The 19,998-nt window shown below is 51.0% G+C and overlaps 1 long non-coding RNA gene across 4 annotated transcripts in view; it reads left to right on the top strand.

The window, feature by feature from the left end:
• Positions 1–19,998, top strand: part of LOC127922753 (uncharacterized) — a 40,412-nt gene that overhangs the window by 7,274 nt on the left and 13,140 nt on the right. The window contains exons 3-4 of one of the 4 annotated variants that reach the window (XR_008112166.1): positions 5,937–5,973; positions 16,596–16,653. This is a non-coding gene — a long non-coding RNA (uncharacterized LOC127922753). Of the gene's footprint in view, positions 1–5,936; positions 5,991–8,107; positions 8,166–16,595; positions 16,654–19,998 lie in introns of those variants that run through there. The other 3 variants (XR_008112167.1, XR_008112164.1, XR_008112165.1) reach the window with 3 other exon arrangements.

Genomic DNA, 19,998 nt, shown 5'->3' with positions numbered 1-19,998 from the left:
GAGAGAGGTCTGATACAGGTCCCCAGAGAGAGAGGTATTATAAAGGTCCCCCAGAGAGGTATGATACAGGTCCCCAGAGAGAGGTATGATACAGGTCCCCCAGAGAGAGGTATGATACAGGTCCCCAGAGAGAGGTATGATACAGGTCCCCCAGAGAGAGGTATGATACAGGTCCACCGGAGAGAGGTATGATACAGGTCCCCGGAGAGAGGTATGATACAAGTCCCCCAGAGAGAGGTATGATACAGGTCCCCAGAGAGAGGTATGATACAGGTCCCCCAGAGAGAGGTATGATACAGGTCCCCCAGAGAGAGTATGATACAGGTCCCCCAGAGAGAGGTATGATACAGGTCCCCTAGAGAGAGGTGTGATACAGGTCCCCCAGAGAGAGGTATGATACAGGTCCCCCAGAGAGAGGTATGATACAGGTCCCCAGAGAGAGGTATGATACAGGTCCAATAGAGAGAGGTATGATACAGGTCCCTAGAGAGAGGTATGATACAGGTCCCCAGAGAGTGGTATGATACAGGTCCCCCAGAGAGAGAGAGGTATGATACAGGTCCAATAGAGAGAGGTATGATACAGGTCCCCCAGAGAGAGGTATGATACAGGTCCCCAGAGAGAGGTATGATACAGGTCCCCAGAGAGAGGTATGATACAGGTCCAATAGAGAGAGGTATGATACAGGTCCCCCAGAGAGAGGTATGATACAGGTCCCCAGAGAGAGGTATGATACAGGTCCCCCAGAGAGAGGTATGATACAGGTCCCCCAGAGAGAGGTATGATACAGGTCCCCCAGAGAGAGGTATGATACAGGTCCAATAGAGAGAGGTATGATACAGGTCCCCAGAGAGAGGTATGATACAGGTCCTCCAGAGAGAGGTATAATACAGGTCCCCCAGAGAGAGGTATGATACAGGTCCCCCAGAGAGAGGTATGATACAGGTCCAATAGAGAGAGGTATGATACAGGTCCCCAGAGAGAGAGGTATGATACAGGTCCCCTAGAGAGGTATGATACAGGTCCCCCAGAGAGAGGTATGATACAGGTCCCCCAGAGAGAGGTATGATACAGGTCCCCCCAGAGAGAGGTATGATACAGGTCCCCCAGAGAGAGGTATGATACAGGTCCCCCAGAGAGAGGTATGATACAGGTCCCCCAGAGAGGTATGATACAGGTCCCCAGAGAGAGGTATGATACAGGTCCAATAGAGAGAGGTATGATACAGGTCCCCTAGAGAGAGGTATGATACAGGTCCTCCAGAGAGAGGTATGATACAGGTCCCCTAGAGATAGGTATGATACAGGTCCAATAGAGAGAGGTATGATACAGGTCCCCCAGAGAGAGGTATGATACAGGTCCCCTAGAGAGAGGTATGATACAGGTCCCCAGAGAGAGGTATGATACAGGTCCAATAGAGAGAGGTATGATACAGGTCCCCTAGAGAGAGAGGTATGATACAGGTCCAATAGAGAGAGGTATGATACAGGTCCAATAGAGAGAGGTATGATACAGGTCCAATAGAGAGAGGTATTATACAGGTCCCCAGAGAGAGGTATGATACAGGTCCCCCAGAGGTATGATACAGGTCCCCCAGAGAGAGGTATGATACAGGTCCCCCAGAGAGGTATGATACAGGTCCAATAGAGAGAGGTATGATACAGGTCCCCCAGAGAGAGGTATGATACAGGTCCCCAGAGAGAGGTATGATACAGGTCCCCCAGAGAGGTATGATACAGGTCCCCCAGAGAGAGGTATGATACAGGTCCCCTAGAGATAGGTATGATACAGGTCCAATAGAGAGAGTATGATACAGGTCCCCCAGAGAGAGGTATGATACAGGTCCCCAGAGAGAGGTATGATACAGGTCCCCCAGAGAGAGGTATGATACAGGTCCAATAGAGGTATGATACAGGTCCCCCAGAGAGAGGTATGATACAGGTCCAATAGAGAGAGTATGATACAGGTCCAATAGAGAGAGGTATGATACAGGTCCAATAGAGAGAGGTATTATACAGGTCCCCCAGAGAGAGGTATGATACAGGTCCCCCAGAGAGAGGTATGATACAGGTCCCCTGGAGAGAGGTATGATACAGGTCCCCAGAGAGAGGTATGATACAGGTCCCCCAGAGAGAGGTATGATACAGGTCCCCCAGAGAGGTATGATACAGGTCCAATAGAGAGAGGTATGATACAGGTCCCCAGAGAGAGGTATGATACAGGTCCCCTAGAGAGAGGTATGATACAGGTCCCCCAGAGAGAGGTATGATACAGGTCCCCTGGAGAGAGGTATGATACAGGTCCCCAGAGAGAGGTATGATACAGGTCCCCCAGAGAGAGGTATGATACAGGTCCCCCAGAGAGGGTATGATACAGGTCCCCCAGAGAGAGGTATGATACAGGTCCAATAGAGAGAGGTATGATACAGGTCCCCCAGAGAGAGGTATGATACAGGTCCCCCAGAGAGAGGTATGATACAGGTCCCCAGAGAGAGGTATGATACAGGTCCCCCAGAGAGAGGTATGATACAGGTCCCCCAGAGAGAGGTATGATACAGGTCCCCTAGAGAGAGGTATGATACAGGTCCCCCAGAGAGAGGTATGATACAGGTCCCCTAGAGAGAGGTATGATACAGGTCCAATAGAGAGAGGTATGATACAGGTCCCCTAGAGAGAGGTATGATACAGGTCCAATAGAGAGAGGTATGATACAGGTCCAATAGAGAGAGGTATGATACAGGTCCCCCAGAGAGAGGTATGATACAGGTCCCCCAGAGAGAGGTATGATACAGGTCCCCCAGAGAGAGGTATGATACAGGTCCCCCAGAGAGAGGTATGATACAGGTCCCCCAGAGAGAGGTATGATACAGGTCCCCCAGAGAGAGGTATGATACAGGTCCAATAGAGAGAGGTATGATACAGGTCCCCCAGAGAGAGGTATGATACAGGTCCCCAGAGAGAGAGGTATGATACAGGTCCCCCAGAGAGAGGTATGATACAGGTCCCCTAGAGAGAGGTATGATACAGGTCCCCCAGAGAGAGGTATGATACAGGTCCCCCAGAGAGAGGTATGATACAGGTCCAATAGAGAGAGGTATGATACAGGTCCCCCAGAGAGAGGTATGATACAGGTCCCCCAGAGAGAGGTATGATACAGGTCCCCCAGAGAGAGGTATGATACAGGTCCAATAGAGAGAGGTATGATACAGGTCCCCAGAGAGAGGTATGATACAGGTCCCCCAGAGAGAGGTATGATACAGGTCCCCAAAGAGAGGTATGATACAGGTCCAATAGAGAGGTATGATACAGGTCCCCTAGAGAGAGGTATGATACAGGTCCCCCAGAGAGAGGTATGATACAGGTCCCCCAGAGAGAGGTATGATACAGGTCCCCCAGAGAGAGGTATGATACAGGTCCCCAGAGAGAGGTATGATACAGGTCCAATAGAGAGAGGTATGATACAGGTCCCCTAGAGAGAGGTATGATACAGGTCCCCCAGAGAGAGGTATGATACAGGTCCAATAGAGAGAGGTATGATACAGGTCCAATAGAGAGAGGTATGATACAGGTCCCCCAGAGAGAGTATGATACAGGTCCCCCAGAGAGAGGTATGATACAGGTCCCCTGGAGAGAGGTATGATACAGGTCCCCCAGAGAGAGGTATGATACAGGTCCCCAGAGAGAGGTATGATACAGGTCCCCCAGAGAGAGGTATGATACAGGTCCCCAGAGAGAGGTATGATACAGGTCCAATAGAGATAGGTATGATACAGGTCCCCCAGAGAGAGTATGATACAGGTCCCCCAGAGAGAGGTATGATACAGGTCCCCTAGAGAGAGGTATGATACAGGTCCAATAGAGAGAGGTATGATACAGGTCCCCAGAGAGAGGTATGATACAGGTCCAATAGAGAGAGGTATGGTACAGGTCCCCCAGAGAGGTATGATACAGGTCCCCTAGAGAGAGGTATGATACAGGTCCCCCAGAGAGAGGTATGATACAGGTCCAATAGAGAGAGGTATGATACAGGTCCCCCAGAGAGAGGTATGATACAGGTCCAATAGAGAGAGGTATGATACAGGTCCCCCAGAGAGAGGTATGATACAGGTCCCCTAGAGATAGGTATGATACAGGTCCAATAGAGAGAGTATGATACAGGTCCCCAGAGAGAGGTATGATACAGGTCCCCCAGAGAGAGGTATGATACAGGTCCCCCAGACAGAGGTATGATACAGGTCCCCAGAGAGAGGTATGATACAGGTCCCCAGAGAGAGGTATGATACAGGTCCCCCAGAGAGAGGTATGATACAGGTCCAATAGAGAGAGGTATGATACAGGTCCCCCAGAGAGAGGTATGATACAGGTCCCCCAGAGAGAGGTATGATACAGGTCCCCAGAGAGAGGTATGATACAGGTCCCCCAGAGAGAGGTATGATACAGGTCCCCTAGAGAGAGGTATGATACAGGTCCCCCAGAGAGGTATGATACAGGTCCCCCAGAGAGAGGTATGATACAGGTCCCCAGAGAGAGGTATGATACAGGTCCCCAGAGAGAGGTATGATACAGGTCCAATAGAGAGAGGTATGATACAGGTCCCCCAGAGAGAGGTATGATACAGGTCCTCCAGAGAGAGTATAATACAGGTCCCCAAGAGAGAGGTATGATACAGGTCCCCCAGAGAGAGGTATGATACAGGTCCAATAGAGAGAGGTATGATACAGGTCCCCCAGAGAGAGGTATGATACAGGTCCCCCAGAGAGAGGTATGATACAGGTCCCCTAGAGAGAGGTATGATACAGGTCCCCCAGAGAGAGGTATGATACAGGTCCCCAGAGAGAGGTATGATACAGGTCCCCTGGAGAGAGGTATGATACAGGTCCCCCAGAGAGAGTATGATACAGGTCCCCCAGAGAGAGGTATGATACAGGTCCCCCAGAGAGAGTATGATACAGGTCCCCCAGAGAGAGGTATGATACAGGTCCAATAGAGAGAGGTATGATACAGGTCCCCTAGAGAGGTATGATACAGGTCCTCCAGAGAGAGGTATGATACAGGTCCCCTAGAGAGGGTATGATACAGGTCCAATAGAGAGAGGTATGATACAGGTCCCCCAGAGAGAGGTATGATACAGGTCCCCTAGAGAGAGGTATGATACAGGTCCCCCAGAGAGAGGTATGATACAGGTCCAATAGAGAGAGGTATGATACAGGTCCCCAGAGAGAGGTATGATACAGGTCCAATAGAGAGAGGTATGATACAGGTCCAATAGAGAGAGGTATGATACAGGTCCAATAGAGAGAGGTATTATACAGGTCCCCCAGAGAGAGGTATGATACAGGTCCCCCAGAGAGGTATGATACAGGTCCCCAGAGAGAGTATGATACAGGTCCCCAGAGAGAGGTATGATACAGGTCCAATAGAGAGAGGTATGATACAGGTCCCCAGAGAGAGGTATGATACAGGTCCCCTAGAGAGAGGTATGATACAGGTCCCCCAGAGAGAGGTATGATACAGGTCCCCCAGAGAGGTATGATACAGGTCCCCTAGAGAGAGGTATGATACAGGTCCCCCAGAGAGAGGTATGATACAGGTCCCCCAGAGAGAGGTATGATACAGGTCCCCCAGAGTATGATACAGGTCCCCAGAGAGAGGTATGATACAGGTCCCCCAGAGAGAGGTATGATACAGGTCCCCCAGAGAGAGGTATGATACAGGTCCCCCAGAGAGAGGTATGATACAGGTCCCCCAGAGAGAGGTATGATACAGGTCCCCCAGAGAGAGGTATGATACAGGTCCCCCAGAGAGAGGTATGATACAGGTCCCCCAGAGAGAGGTGTGATACAGGTCCCCCAGAGAGAGGTATGATACAGGTCCCCCAGAGAGAGGTATGATACAGGTCCCCCAGAGAGAGGTATGATACAGGTCCAATAGAGAGAGGTATGACACAGGTCCCCCAGAGAGAGGTATGATACAGGTCCCCTTGAGAGAGAGGTATGATACAGGTCCCCCAGAGAGAGGTATGATACAGGTCCAATAGAGAGAGGTATGATACAGGTCCCCCAGAGAGAGGTATGATACAGGTCCCCCAGAGAGAGGTATGATACAGGTCCCCAGAGAGAGGTATGATACAGGTCCAATAGAGAGAGGTATGATACAGGTCCCCAGAGAGAGGTATGATACAGGTCCAATAGAGAGAGGTATGATACAGGTCCCCCAGAGAGAGGTATGATACAGGTCCCCAGAGAGAGGTATGATACAGGTCCCCCAGAGAGAGTATGATACAGGTCCAATAGAGAGAGGTATGATACAGGTCCCCAGAGAGAGGTATGATACAGGTCCCCAGAGAGAGGTATGATACAGGTCCCCCAGAGAGAGGTATGATACAGGTCCCCAGAGAGAGGTATGATACAGGTCCCCCAGAGAGAGGTATGATACAGGTCCCCAGAGAGAGGTATGATACAGGTCCCCCAGAGAGAGGTATGATACAGGTCCCCCAGAGAGAGGTATGATACAGGTCCCCCAGAGAGAGGTATGATACAGGTCCCCCAGAGAGAGGTATGATACAGGTCCCCTAGAGAGAGGTATGATACAGGTCCCCCAGAGAGAGGTATGATACAGGTCCCCCAGAGAGGTATGATACAGGTCCCCCAGAGAGAGGTATGATACAGGTCCCCCAGAGAGAGGTATGATACAGGTCCAATAGAGAGAGGTATGATACAGGTCCCCTAGAGAGAGGTATGATACAGGTCCTCCAGAGAGAGGTATGATACAGGTCCCCAGAGATAGGTATGATACAGGTCCAATAGAGAGAGGTATGATACAGGTCCCCTAGAGAGAGGTATGATACAGGTCCCCTAGAGAGAGGTATGATACAGGTCCCCAGAGAGAGGTATGATACAGGTCCAATAGAGAGAGGTATGATACAGGTCCCCAGAGAGAGGTATGATACAGGTCCAATAGAGAGAGGTATGATACAGGTCCAATAGAGAGAGGTATGATACAGGTCCAATAGAGAGAGGTATTATACAGGTCCCCCAGAGAGGTATGATACAGGTCCCCCAGAGAGAGGTATGATACAGGTCCCCCAGAGAGAGGTATGATACAGGTCCCCCAGAGAGAGGTATGATACAGGTCCAATAGAGAGAGGTATGATACAGGTCCCCAGAGAGAGTATGATACAGGTCCCCTAGAGAGAGGTATGATACAGGTCCCCAGAGAGAGGTATGATACAGGTCCCCAGAGAGAGGTATGATACAGGTCCCCTAGAGATAGGTATGATACAGGTCCAATAGAGAGAGGTATGATACAGGTCCCCCAGAGAGAGGTATGATACAGGTCCCCTAGAGAGAGGTATGATACAGGTCCCCCAGAGAGAGGTATGATACAGGTCCAATAGAGAGAGGTATGATACAGGTCCCCTAGAGAGAGGTATGATACAGGTCCAATAGAGAGAGGTATGATACAGGTCCAATAGAGAGAGGTATGATACAGGTCCAATAGAGAGAGGTATGATACAGGTCCCCCAGAGAGAGGTATGATACAGGTCCCCCAGAGAGAGGTATGATACAGGTCCCCTAGAGAGAGGTATGATACAGGTCCCCCAGAGAGAGGTATGATACAGGTCCCCCAGAGAGAGGTATGATACAGGTCCCCCAGAGAGAGGTATGATACAGGTCCAATAGAGAGAGGTATGATACAGGTCCCCCAGAGAGAGGTATGATACAGGTCCCCTAGAGAGAGGTATGATACAGGTCCCCCAGAGAGAGGTATGATACAGGTCCCCTAGAGAGAGGTATGATACAGGTCCCCCAGAGAGAGGTATGATACAGGTCCCCAGAGAGAGGTATGATACAGGTCCCCCAGAGAGGTATGATACAGGTCCCCCAGAGAGAGTATGATACAGGTCCAATAGAGAGAGGTATGATACAGGTCCCCCAGAGAGAGGTATGATACAGGTCCCCAGAGAGAGGTATGATACAGGTCCCCTAGAGAGAGGTATGATACAGGTCCCCCAGAGAGAGGTATGATACAGGTCCTCCAGAGAGAGGTATGATACAGGTCCCCAGAGAGAGGTATGATACAGGTCCCCAGAGAGAGGTATGATACAGGTCCCCTAGAGAGAGGTATGATACAGGTCCAATAGAGAGAGGTATGATACAGGTCCCCCAGAGAGAGGTATGATACAGGTCCAATAGAGAGAGGTATGATACAGGTCCCCAGAGAGAGGTATGATACAGGTCCCCCAGAGAGAGGTATGATACAGGTCCCCCAGAGAGAGGTATGATACAGGTCCCCTAGAGAGAGGTATGATACAGGTCCCCCAGAGAGAGGTATGATACAGGTCCCCCAGAGAGAGGTATGATACAGGTCCCCCAGAGAGAGGTATGATACAGGTCCAATAGAGAGAGGTATGATACAGGTCCCCCAGAGAGAGGTATGATACAGGTCCCCTAGAGAGAGTATGATACAGGTCCCCCAGAGAGAGGTATGATACAGGTCCCCTGGAGAGAGGTATGATACAGGTCCCCCAGAGAGAGGTATGATACAGGTCCCCCAGAGAGGTATGATACAGGTCCAATAGAGAGAGGTATGATACAGGTCCCCCAGAGAGAGGTATGATACAGGTCCCCCAGAGAGAGGTATGATACAGGTCCCCCAGAGAGAGGTATGATACAGGTCCAATAGAGAGAGGTATGATACAGGTCCCCCAGAGAGAGGTATGATACAGGTCCCCAGAGAGAGGTATGATACAGGTCCCCAAGAGAGGTATGATACAGGTCCAATAGAGAGAGGTATGATACAGGTCCCCCAGAGAGAGGTATGATACAGGTCCCCCAGAGAGAGGTATGATACAGGTCCCCCAGAGAGAGGTATGATACAGGTCCCCCAGAGAGGTATGATACAGGTCCCCCAGAGAGAGGTATGATACAGGTCCAATGAGAGGTATGATACAGGTCCCCAGAGAGAGGTATGATACAGGTCCCCCAGAGAGAGGTATGATACAGGTCCAATAGAGAGCGGTATGATACAGGTCCAATAGAGAGAGGTATGATACAGGTCCCCCAGAGAGAGGTATGATACAGGTCCCCAGAGAGAGGTATGATACAGGTCCCCTGGAGAGAGGTATGATACAGGTCCCCCAGAGAGAGGTATGATACAGGTCCCCAGAGAGAGGTATGATACAGGTCCCCCAGAGAGAGGTATGATACAGGTCCCCAGAGAGAGGTATGATACAGGTCCAATAGAGAGAGGTATGATACAGGTCCCCCAGAGAGGTATGATACAGGTCCCCCAGAGAGAGGTATGATACAGGTCCCCTAGAGAGGGTATGATACAGGTCCCCCAGAGAGAGGTATGATACAGGTCCCCAGAGAGAGGTATGATACAGGTCCAATAGAGGTATGGTACAGGTCCCCAGAGAGGTATGATACAGGTCCCCCAGAGAGAGGTATGATACAGGTCCCCCAGAGAGAGGTATGATACAGGTCCCCCAGAGAGAGGTATGATACAGGTCCCCAGAGAGAGGGTATGATACAGGTCCAATAGAGAGAGGTATGATACAGGTCCCCCAGAGAGGTATGATACAGGTCCCCCAGAGAGGTATGATACAGGTCCAATAGAGAGAGGTATGATACAGGTCCCCCAGAGAGAGTATGATACAGGTCCCCCAGAGAGAGTATGATACAGGTCCCCCAGAGAGAGGTATGATACAGGTCCCCAGAGAGAGGTATGATACAGGTCCCCCAGAGAGAGGTATGATACAGGTCCCCCAGAGAGAGGTATGATACAGGTCCAATAGAGAGAGGTATGATACAGGTCCCCCAGAGAGAGGTATGATACAGGTCCCCCAGAGAGAGGTATGATACAGGTCCCCCAGAGAGAGGTATGATACAGGTCCCCAGAGAGAGGTATGATACAGGTCCCCAGAGAGAGGTATGATACAGGTCCCCCAGAGAGAGGTATGATACAGGTCCCCCAGAGAGAGATGATACAGGTATGATACAGGTCCCCCAGAGAGAGGTATGATACAGGTCCCCCAGAGAGAGGTATGATACAGGTCCAATAGAGAGAGGTATGATACAGGTCCCCTAGAGAGAGGTATGATACAGGTCCCCCAGAGAGAGGTATGATACAGGTCCCCCAGAGAGAGGTATGATACAGGTCCCCCAGAGAGAGGTATGATACAGGTCCCCCAGAGAGAGGTATGATACAGGTCCCCCAGAGAGAGGTATGATACAGGTCCCCCAGAGAGAGGTATGATACAGGTCCCCCAGAGAGAGGTATGATACAGGTCCCCTAGAGAGAGGTATGATACAGGTCCCCCAGAGAGAGGTATGATACAGGTCCAATAGAGAGAGGTATGATACAGGTCCCCCAGAGAGAGGTATGATACAGGTCCCCTTGAGAGAGAGGTATGATACAGGTCCCCCAGAGAGAGGTATGATACAGGTCCCCCAGAGAGAGGTATGATACAGGTCCCCCAGAGAGAGGTATGATACAGGTCCCCCAGAGAGAGGTATGATACAGGTCCCCCAGAGAGAGGTATGATACAGGTCCCCCAGAGAGAGGTATGATACAGGTCCCCAGAGAGAGGTATGATACAGGTCCCCAGAGAGAGGTATGATACAGGTCCCCCAGAGAGAGAGGTATGATACAGGTCCAATAGAGAGAGGTATGATACAGGTCCCCCAGAGAGGTATGATACAGGTCCCCCAGATACAGAGAGGTATGATACAGGTCCCCAGAGAGAGGTATGATACAGGTCCCCCAGAGAGAGGTATGATACAGGTCCCCTAGAGAGAGGTATGATACAGGTCCCCCAGAGAGAGGTATGATACAGGTCCCCTAGAGAGAGGTATGATACAGGTCCCCCAGAGAGAGGTATGATACAGGTCCAATAGAGAGAGGTATGATACAGGTCCCCTAGAGAGAGGTATGATACAGGTCCCCCAGAGAGAGGTATGATACAGGTCCCCCAGAGAGAGGTATGATACAGGTCCCATAGAGAGAGGTATGATACAGGTCCCCAGAGAGAGGTATGATACAGGTCCCCCAGAGAGAGGTATGATACAGGTCCCCTAGAGAGAGGTATGATACAGGTCCAATAGAGAGGGTATGATACAGGTCCCCCAGAGAGAGGTATGATACAGGTCCCCCAGAGAGAGGTATGATACAGGTCCCCCAGAGAGAGGTATGATACAGGTCCCCCAGAGAGAGGTATGATACAGGTCCAATAGAGAGAGGTATGATACATGTCCCCCAGAGAGGTATGATACAGGTCCAATAGAGAGGTATGATACAGGTCCCCCAGAGAGAGGTATGATACAGGTCCCCCAGAGAGAGGTATGATACAGGTCCCCCAGAGAGGTATGATACAGGTCCCCCAGAGAGGTATGATACAGGTCCCCCAGAGGTATGATACAGGTCCCCAGAGAGAGGTAGATACAGGTCCTATGATACAGGTCCCCCAGAGAGAGGTATGATACAGGTCCCCCAGAGAGAGGTATGATACAGGTCCCCAGAGAGAGGTATGATACAGGTCCCCAGAGAGAGGTATGATACAGGTCCCCAGAGAGAGGTATGATACAGGTCCCCCAGAGAGAGGTATGATACAGGTCCCCAGAGAGAGGTATGATACAGGTCCAATAGAGGTATGATACAGGTCCCCCAGAGAGAGGTATGATACAGGTCCCCCAGAGAGAGGTATGATACAGGTCCCCAGAGAGAGGTATGATACAGGTCCCCCAGAGAGAGAGGTAGAGAGAGGTATGATACAGGTCCCCAGAGAGAGGTATGATACAGGTCCCCCAGAGAGAGGTATGATACAGGTCCCCCAGAGAGAGGTATGATACAGGTCCCCCAGAGAGAGGTATGATACAGGTCCCCAGAGAGAGGTATGATACAGGTCCCCAGAGAGAGGTATGATACAGGTCCCCAGAGAGAGGTATGATACAGGTCCCCCAGAGAGATGATACAGGTCCCCAGAGAGAGGTATGATACAGGTCCAATAGAGAGAGGTATGATACAGGTCCCCTAGAGAGAGGTATGATACAGGTCCCCAGAGAGAGGTATGATACAGGTCCCCCAGAGAGAGGTATGATACAGGTCCCCCAGAGAGAGGTATGATACAGGTCCCCCAGAGAGAGGTATGATACAGGTCCCCCAGAGAGAGGTATGATACAGGTCCCCCAGAGAGGTATGATACAGGTCCCCCAGAGAGGTATGATACAGGTCCCCAGAGAGAGGTATGATACAGGTCCCCCAGAGAGAGGTATGATACAGGTCCCCAGAGAGAGGTATGATACAGGTCCCCAGAGAGAGGTATGATACAGGTCCCCAGAGAGAGGTATGATACAGGTCCCCCAGAGAGAGGTATGATACAGGTCCAATAGAGAGGTATGATACAGGTCCCCCAGAGAGAGGTATGATACAGGTCCCCAGAGAGAGGTATGATACAGGTCCCCAGAGAGAGGTATGATACAGGTCCCCAGAGAGAGTATGATACAGGTCCCCCAGAGAGAGGTATGATACAGGTCCCCCAGAGAGGTATGATACAGGTCCCCAGAGAGGTATGATACAGGTCCCCCAGAGAGAGGTATGATACAGGTCCCCCAGAGAGAGGTATGATACAGGTCCCCCAGAGAGAGGTATGATACAGGTCCCCAGAGAGAGGTATGATACAGGTCCCCCAGAGAGAGGTATGATACAGGTCCCCCAGAGAGAGGTATGATACAGGTCCCCAGAGAGAGGTATGATACAGGTCCAATAGAGAGAGGTATGATACAGGTCCCCCAGAGAGAGGTATGATACAGGTCCCCTAGAGAGGTATGATACAGGTCCCCCAGAGAGAGGTATGATACAGGTCCCCAGAGAGAGGATACAGGTCCCCAGAGAGGTATGATACAGGTCCCCCAGAGAGGTATGATACAGGTCCAATAGAGAGAGGTATGATACAGGTCCCCCAGAGAGAGTATGATACAGGTCCAATAGAGAGAGGTATGATACAGGTCCCCCAGAGAGAGGTATGATACAGGTCCCCTAGAGAGAGGTATGATACAGGTCCCCCAGAGAGAGGTATGATACAGGTCCCCAGAGGTCCCCCAGAGGTATGATACAGGTCCCCCAGAGAGAGGTATGATACAGGTCCCCCAGAGAGAGGTATGATACAGGTCCCCAGAGAGAGGTATGATACAGGTCCAATGAGAGAGAGGTATGATACAGGTCCCCAGAGAGAGGTATGATACAGGTCCCCAGAGAGAGGTATGATACAGGTCCCCAGAGAGAGGTATGATACAGGTCCCCAGAGAGAGGTATGATACAGGTCCCCTAGAGAGAGGTATGATACAGGTCCCCCAGAGAGAGGTATGATACAGGTCCCCCAGAGAGAGGTATGATACAGGTCCCCCAGAGAGAGGTATGATACAGGTCCCCAGAGAGAGTATGATACAGGTCCAATAGAGAGAGGTATGATACAGGTCCCCCAGAGAGAGGTATGATACAGGTCCCCAGAGAGAGTATGATACAGGTCCCCCAGAGAGAGGTATGATACAGGTCCAATAGAGAGAGGTATGAGAGGTATGATACAGGTCCCCCAGAGAGAGGTATGATACAGGTCCCCAGAGAGAGGTATGATACAGGTCCCCAGAGAGAGGTATGATACAGGTCCCCAGAGAGAGGTATGATACAGGTCCCCAGAGAGAGGTATGATACAGGTCCCCCAGAGAGAGGTATGATACAGGTCCAAGAGAGAGGTATGATACAGGTCCAATAGAGAGAGGTATGATACAGGTCCCCCAGAGAGAGGTATGATACAGGTCCAATAGAGAGAGGTATGATACAGGTCCCCTAGAGAGAGGTATGATACAGGTCCCCCAGAGAGGTATGATACAGGTCCCCCAGAGAGAGGTATGATACAGGTCCCCAGAGAGAGGTATGATACAGGTCCCCAGAGAGAGGTATGATACAGGTCCCCCAGAGAGAGTATGATACAGGTCCCCCAGAGAGAGGTATGATACAGGTCCCCAGAGAGAGGTATGATACAGGTCCCCCAGAGAGAGGTATGATACAGGTCCCCCAGAGAGAGGTATGATAGAGGTATGATACAGGTCCCCCAGAGAGAGGTATGATACAGGTCCCCCAGAGAGAGGTATGATACAGGTCCCCCAGAGAGAGGTATGATACAGGTCCCCCAGAGAGAGGTATGATACAGGTCCCCCAGAGAGAGGTATGATACAGGTCCCCCAGAGAGAGGTATGATACAGGTCCCCCAGAGAGAGGTATGATACAGGTCCAATAGAGAGAGGTATGATACAGGTCCCCCAGAGAGAGGTATGATACAGGTCCAATAGAGAGAGGTATGATACAGGTCCCCCAGAGAGAGGTATGATACCAGAGAGAGGTATGATACAGGTCCCCCAGAGAGAGGTATGATACAGGTCCCCCAGAGAGAGGTATGATACAGGTCCCCAGAGAGAGGTATGATACAGGTCCCCAGAGAGAGGTATGATACAGGTCCCCCAGAGAGAGGTATGATACAGGTCCCCCAGAGAGAGGTATGATACAGGTCCCCAGAGAGGTATGATACAGGTCCCCCAGAGAGAGGTATGATACAGGTCCCCAGAGAGAGGTATGATACAGGTCCCCAAGAGAGGTATGAGGTCCCCCAGAGAGGTATGATACAGGTCCCCCAGAGAGAGGTATGATACAGGTCCCCAGAGAGAGGTATGATACAGGTCCCCAGAGAGAGGTATGATACAGGTCCCCAGAGAGAGGTATGATACAGGTCCCCCAGAGAGAGGTATGATACAGGTCCAATAGAGAGAGGTATGATACAGGTCCCCAGAGAGAGGTATGATACAGGTCCCCCAGAGAGGTATGATACAGGTCCCCCAGAGAGAGGTATCCCCCAGATACAGGTCCCCCAGAGAGAGGTATGATACAGGTCCCCCAGAGAGAGGTATGATACAGGTCCCCCAGAGAGAGGTATGATACAGGTCCAATAGAGAGAGGTATGATACAGGTCCCCCAGAGAGAGGTATGATACAGGTCCCCTAGAGAGAGGTATGATACAGGTCCCCCAGAGAGAGGTATGATACAGGTCCAATAGAGAGAGGTATGATACAGGTCCCCCAGAGAGAGGTATGATACAGGTCCCCCAGAGAGAGGTATGATACAGGTCCCCAGAGAGAGGTATGATACAGGTCCCCCAGAGAGAGGTATGATACAGGTCCCCAGAGAGAGGTATGATACAGGTCCCCCAGAGAGAGGTATGATACAGGTCCCCCAGAGAGAGGTATGATACAGGTCCCCCAGAGAGAGGTATGATACAGGTCCCCAGAGAGAGGTATGATACAGGTCCAATAGAGAGAGGTATGATACAGGTCCCCCAGAGAGAGGTATGATACAGGTCCAATAGAGAGAGGTATGATACAGGTCCCCCAGAGAGAGGTATGATACAGGTCCCCAGAGAGAGGTATGATACAGGTCCCCCAGAGAGAGGTATGATACAGGTCCAATAGAGAGAGGTATGATACAGGTCCCCCAGAGAGAGGTATGATACAGGTCCCCAGAGAGAGGTATGATACAGGTCCCCCAGAGAGAGGTATGATACAGGTCCCCAGAGAGAGGTATGATACAGGTCCCCCAGAGAGAGGTATGATACAGGTCCCCCAGAGAGAGGTATGATACAGGTCCCCCAGAGAGAGGTATGATACAGGTCCCCCAGAGAGAGGTATGATACAGGTCCCCCAGAGAGAGGTATGATACAGGTCCCCCAGAGAGAGGTATGATACAGGTCCCCAGAGAGAGGTATGATACAGGTCCCCCAGAGAGAGGTATGATACAGGTCCAATAGAGAGAGGTATGATACAGGTCCCCTAGAGAGAGGTATGATACAGGTCCCCAGAGAGAGGTATGATACAGGTCCCCAGAGAGAGGTCCATGATACAGGTCCAATAGAGAGAGGTATGATACAGGTCCCCCAGAGAGAGTATGATACAGGTCCCCAGAGAGAGGTATGATACAGGTCCCCAGAGAGAGGTATGATACAGGTCCAATAGAGAGAGGTATGATACAGGTCCAAGAGAGGTATGATACAGGTCCCCAGAGAGAGGTATGATACAGGTCCCCCAGAGAGAGGTATGATACAGGTCCCCCAGAGAGAGGTATGATACAGGTCCCCAGAGAGAGGTATGATACAGGTCCCCAGAGAGAGGTATGATACAGGTCCCCAGAGAGAGGTATGATACAGGTCCCCCAGAGAGAGGTATGATACAGGTCCCCCAGAGAGAGGTATGATACAGGTCCAATACAGGTCCCCAGAGAGAGGTATGATACAGGTCCCCTAGAGGTATGATACAGGTCCCCAGAGAGGTATGATACAGGTCCCCCAGAGAGAGGTATGATACAGGTCCCCAGAGAGAGGTATGATACAGGTCCCCAGAGAGAGGTATGATACAGGTCCCCCAGAGAGAGGTATGATACAGGTCCCCCAGAGAGAGGTATGATACAGGTCCCCCAGAGAGAGGTATGATACAGGTCCAATAGAGAGAGGTATGATACAGGTCCCCCAGGTCCCCAGAGAGAGGTATGATACAGGTCCCCTAGAGAGAGGTATGATACAGGTCCAATAGAGAGAGGTATGATACAGGTCCCCCAGAGAGGTATGATACAGGTCCCCCAGAGAGAGGTATGATACAGGTCCCCCAGAGAGAGGTATGATACAGGTCCAATAGAGGTCCCCCAGAGAGAGGTATGATACAGGTCCAATATGATACAGGTCCCCAGAGAGGGTATGATACAGGTCCCCCAGAGAGAGGTATGATACAGGTCCCCAGAGAGAGGTATGATACAGGTCCCCAGAGAGAGGTATGATACAGGTCCCCCAGATAGAGGTATGATACAGGTCCCCAGAGAGAGGTATGATACAGGTCCAATAGAGAGAGGTATGATACAGGTCCCCAGAGAGAGAGGTATGATACAGGTCCCCCAGAGAGAGGTATGATACAGGTCCCCCAGAGAGAGGTATGATACAGGTCCCCCAGAGAGGGTATGATACAGGTCCCCAGAGAGAGTATGATACAGGTCCCCCAGAGAGAGGTATGATACAGGTCCCCCAGAGAGAGTATGATACAGGTCCAATAGAGAGAGGTATGATACAGGTCCCCCAGAGAGAGGTATGATACAGGTCCCCCAGAGAGAGGTATGATACAGGTCCAATAGAGAGAGGTATGATACAGGTCCCCCAGAGAGAGGTATGATACAGGTCCCCGAGAGATACAGGTCCACCCATAGGTATGATACAGGTCCCCCAGAGAGAGGTCCCCCATATGATACAGGTCCAATAGAGAGAGGTATGATACAGGTCCCCAGAGAGAGGTATGATACAGGTCCCCCAGAGAGAGGTATGATACAGGTCCAATAGAGAGAGGTATGATACAGGTCCCCCAGAGAGAGTATGATACAGGTCCCCAGAGGGAGGTATGATACAGGTCCCCAGAGAGAGGTATGATACAGGTCCCCAGAGAGAGGTATGATACAGGTCCCCCAGAGAGAGGTATGATACAGGTCCCCCAGAGAGAGGTATGATACAGGTCCCCAGAGAGAGGATACAGGTCCCCCAGAGAGAGGTATGATACAGGTCCCCCAGAGAGAGGTATGATACAGGTCCCCCAGAGAGAGGTATGATACAGGTCCCCCAGAGAGAGGTATGATACAGGTCCCCCAGAGAGAGGTATGATACAGGTCCAATAGAGAGAGGTATGATACAGGTCCCCCAGAGAGAGGTATGATACAGGTCCAATAGAGAGAGGTATGATACAGGTCCCCCAGAGAGAGGTATGATACAGGTCCAATAGAGAGAGGTATGATACAGGTCCCCCAGAGAGAGGTATGATACAGGTCCCCCAGAGAGAGGTATGATACAGGTCCCCCAGAGAGAGGTATGATACAGGTCCAATAGAGAGAGGTATGATACAGGTCCCCCAGAGAGAGGTATGATACAGGTCCAATAGAGAGAGGTATGATACAGGTCCCCCAGAGAGAGGTATGATACAGGTCCCCCAGAGAGAGGTATGATACAGGTCCAATAGAGAGGTATGATACAGGTCCCCAGAGAGAGGTATGATACAGGTCCCCCAGAGAGAGGTATGATACAGGTCCCCCAGAGAGAGGTATGGTCCCCAGATGATACAGGTCCCCAGAGAGAGGTATGATACAGGTCCCCCAGAGAGAGGGATGATACAGGTCCAATAGAGAGAGGTATGATACAGGTCCCCCAGAGAGGGTATGATACAGGTCCCCCAGAGAGAGGTATGATACAGGTCCCCAGAGAGATGAGGTCCCCAGATACAGGTCCCCAGAGAGAGGTATGATACAGGTCCCCCAGAGAGAGGTATGATACAGGTCCCCAGAGAGAGGTATGATACAGGTCCAATAGAGAGAGGTATGATACAGGTCCCCCAGAGAGAGGTATGATACAGGTCCAATAGAGAGAGTATGATACAGGTCCCCCAGAGAGAGGTATGATACAGGTCCCCAGAGAGAGGTATGAGAGAGGTATGATACAGGTCCCCCAGAGAGAGGTATGATACAGGTCCCCCAGAGAGAGGTATGATACAGGTCCCCCAGAGAGAGGTATGATACAGGTCCCCTAGAGAGAGGTATGATACAGGTCCCCCAGAGAGAGGTATGATACAGGTCCCCCAGAGAGAGGTATGATACAGGTCCCCCAGAGAGAGGTATGATACAGGTCCCCCAGAGAGAGGTATGATACAGGTCCAATAGAGAGAGGTATGATACAGGTCCCCCAGAGAGAGGTATGATACAGGTCCCCCAGAGAGAGGTATGATACAGGTCCCCCAGAGAGAGGTATGATACAGGTCCCCTAGAGAGAGGTATGATACAGGTCCCCCAGAGAGGTATGATACAGGTCCCCCAGAGAGAGGTATGATACAGGTCCCCTAGAGAGAGGTATGATACAGGTCCCCCAGAGAGAGGTATGATACAGGTCCAATAGAGAGAGGTATGACACAGGTCCCCCAGAGAGAGGTATGATACAGGTCCCCCAGGTCCCCAGAGAGAGGTATGATACAGGTCCAATAGAGAGAGGTATGATACAGGTCCCCCAGAGAGAGGTATGATCCCCAGACAGGTCCCCAGAGAGAGGTATGATACAGGTCCAATAGAGAGAGGTATGATACAGGTCCCCAGAGAGAGGTATGATACAGGTCCCCAGAGAGAGGTATGATACAGGTCCAATAGAGAGAGGTATGATACATGTCCCCCAGAGAGAGGTATGATACAGGTCCCCCAGAGAGAGGTATGATACAGGTCCAATAGAGAGAGTATGATACAGGTCCCCCAGAGAGAGGTATGATACAGGTCCCCAGAGAGAGGTATGATACAGGTCCAATGAGAGAGGTACAGGTCCAATAGAGAGAGGTATGATACAGGTCCCCCAGAGAGAGTCCCCCAGAGAGAGGTATGATACAGGTCCCCAGAGAGAGGTATGATACAGGTCCCCAGAGAGAGGTATGATACAGGTCCCCCAGAGAGAGGTATGATACAGGTCCCCCAGAGAGAGGTATGATACAGGTCCCCAGAGAGAGGTATGATACAGGTCCCCAGAGAGAGGTATGATACAGGTCCCCCAGAGAGAGGTATGATACAGGTCCAATAGAGAGAGGTATGATACAGGTCCCCCAGAGAGAGGTATGATACAGGTCCCCTAGAGAGAGGTATGATACAGGTCCCCCAGAGAGAGGTATGATACAGGAGAGAGGTATGATACAGGTCCCCCAGAGAGAGGTAGAGGTCCCCCAGAGAGGTATGATACAGGTCCCCAGAGAGAGGTATGATACAGGTCCAATAGAGAGAGGTATGATACAGGTCCCCAGAGAGAGGTATGATACAGGTCCAATAGAGAGGTATGATACAGGTCCCCAGAGAGGTATGATACAGGTCCCCCAGAGAGAGGTATGATACAGGTCCCCCAGAGAGA

The sequence above is a fragment of the Oncorhynchus keta genome, unplaced genomic scaffold (assembly GCF_023373465.1).
Source record: "Oncorhynchus keta strain PuntledgeMale-10-30-2019 unplaced genomic scaffold, Oket_V2 Un_contig_269_pilon_pilon, whole genome shotgun sequence".
NCBI lineage: Eukaryota > Metazoa > Chordata > Actinopteri > Salmoniformes > Salmonidae > Oncorhynchus > Oncorhynchus keta.
The sequence above is the reverse complement of the archived record's forward strand: the minus strand, read 5'-3'. Positions and strand labels throughout refer to the sequence as shown.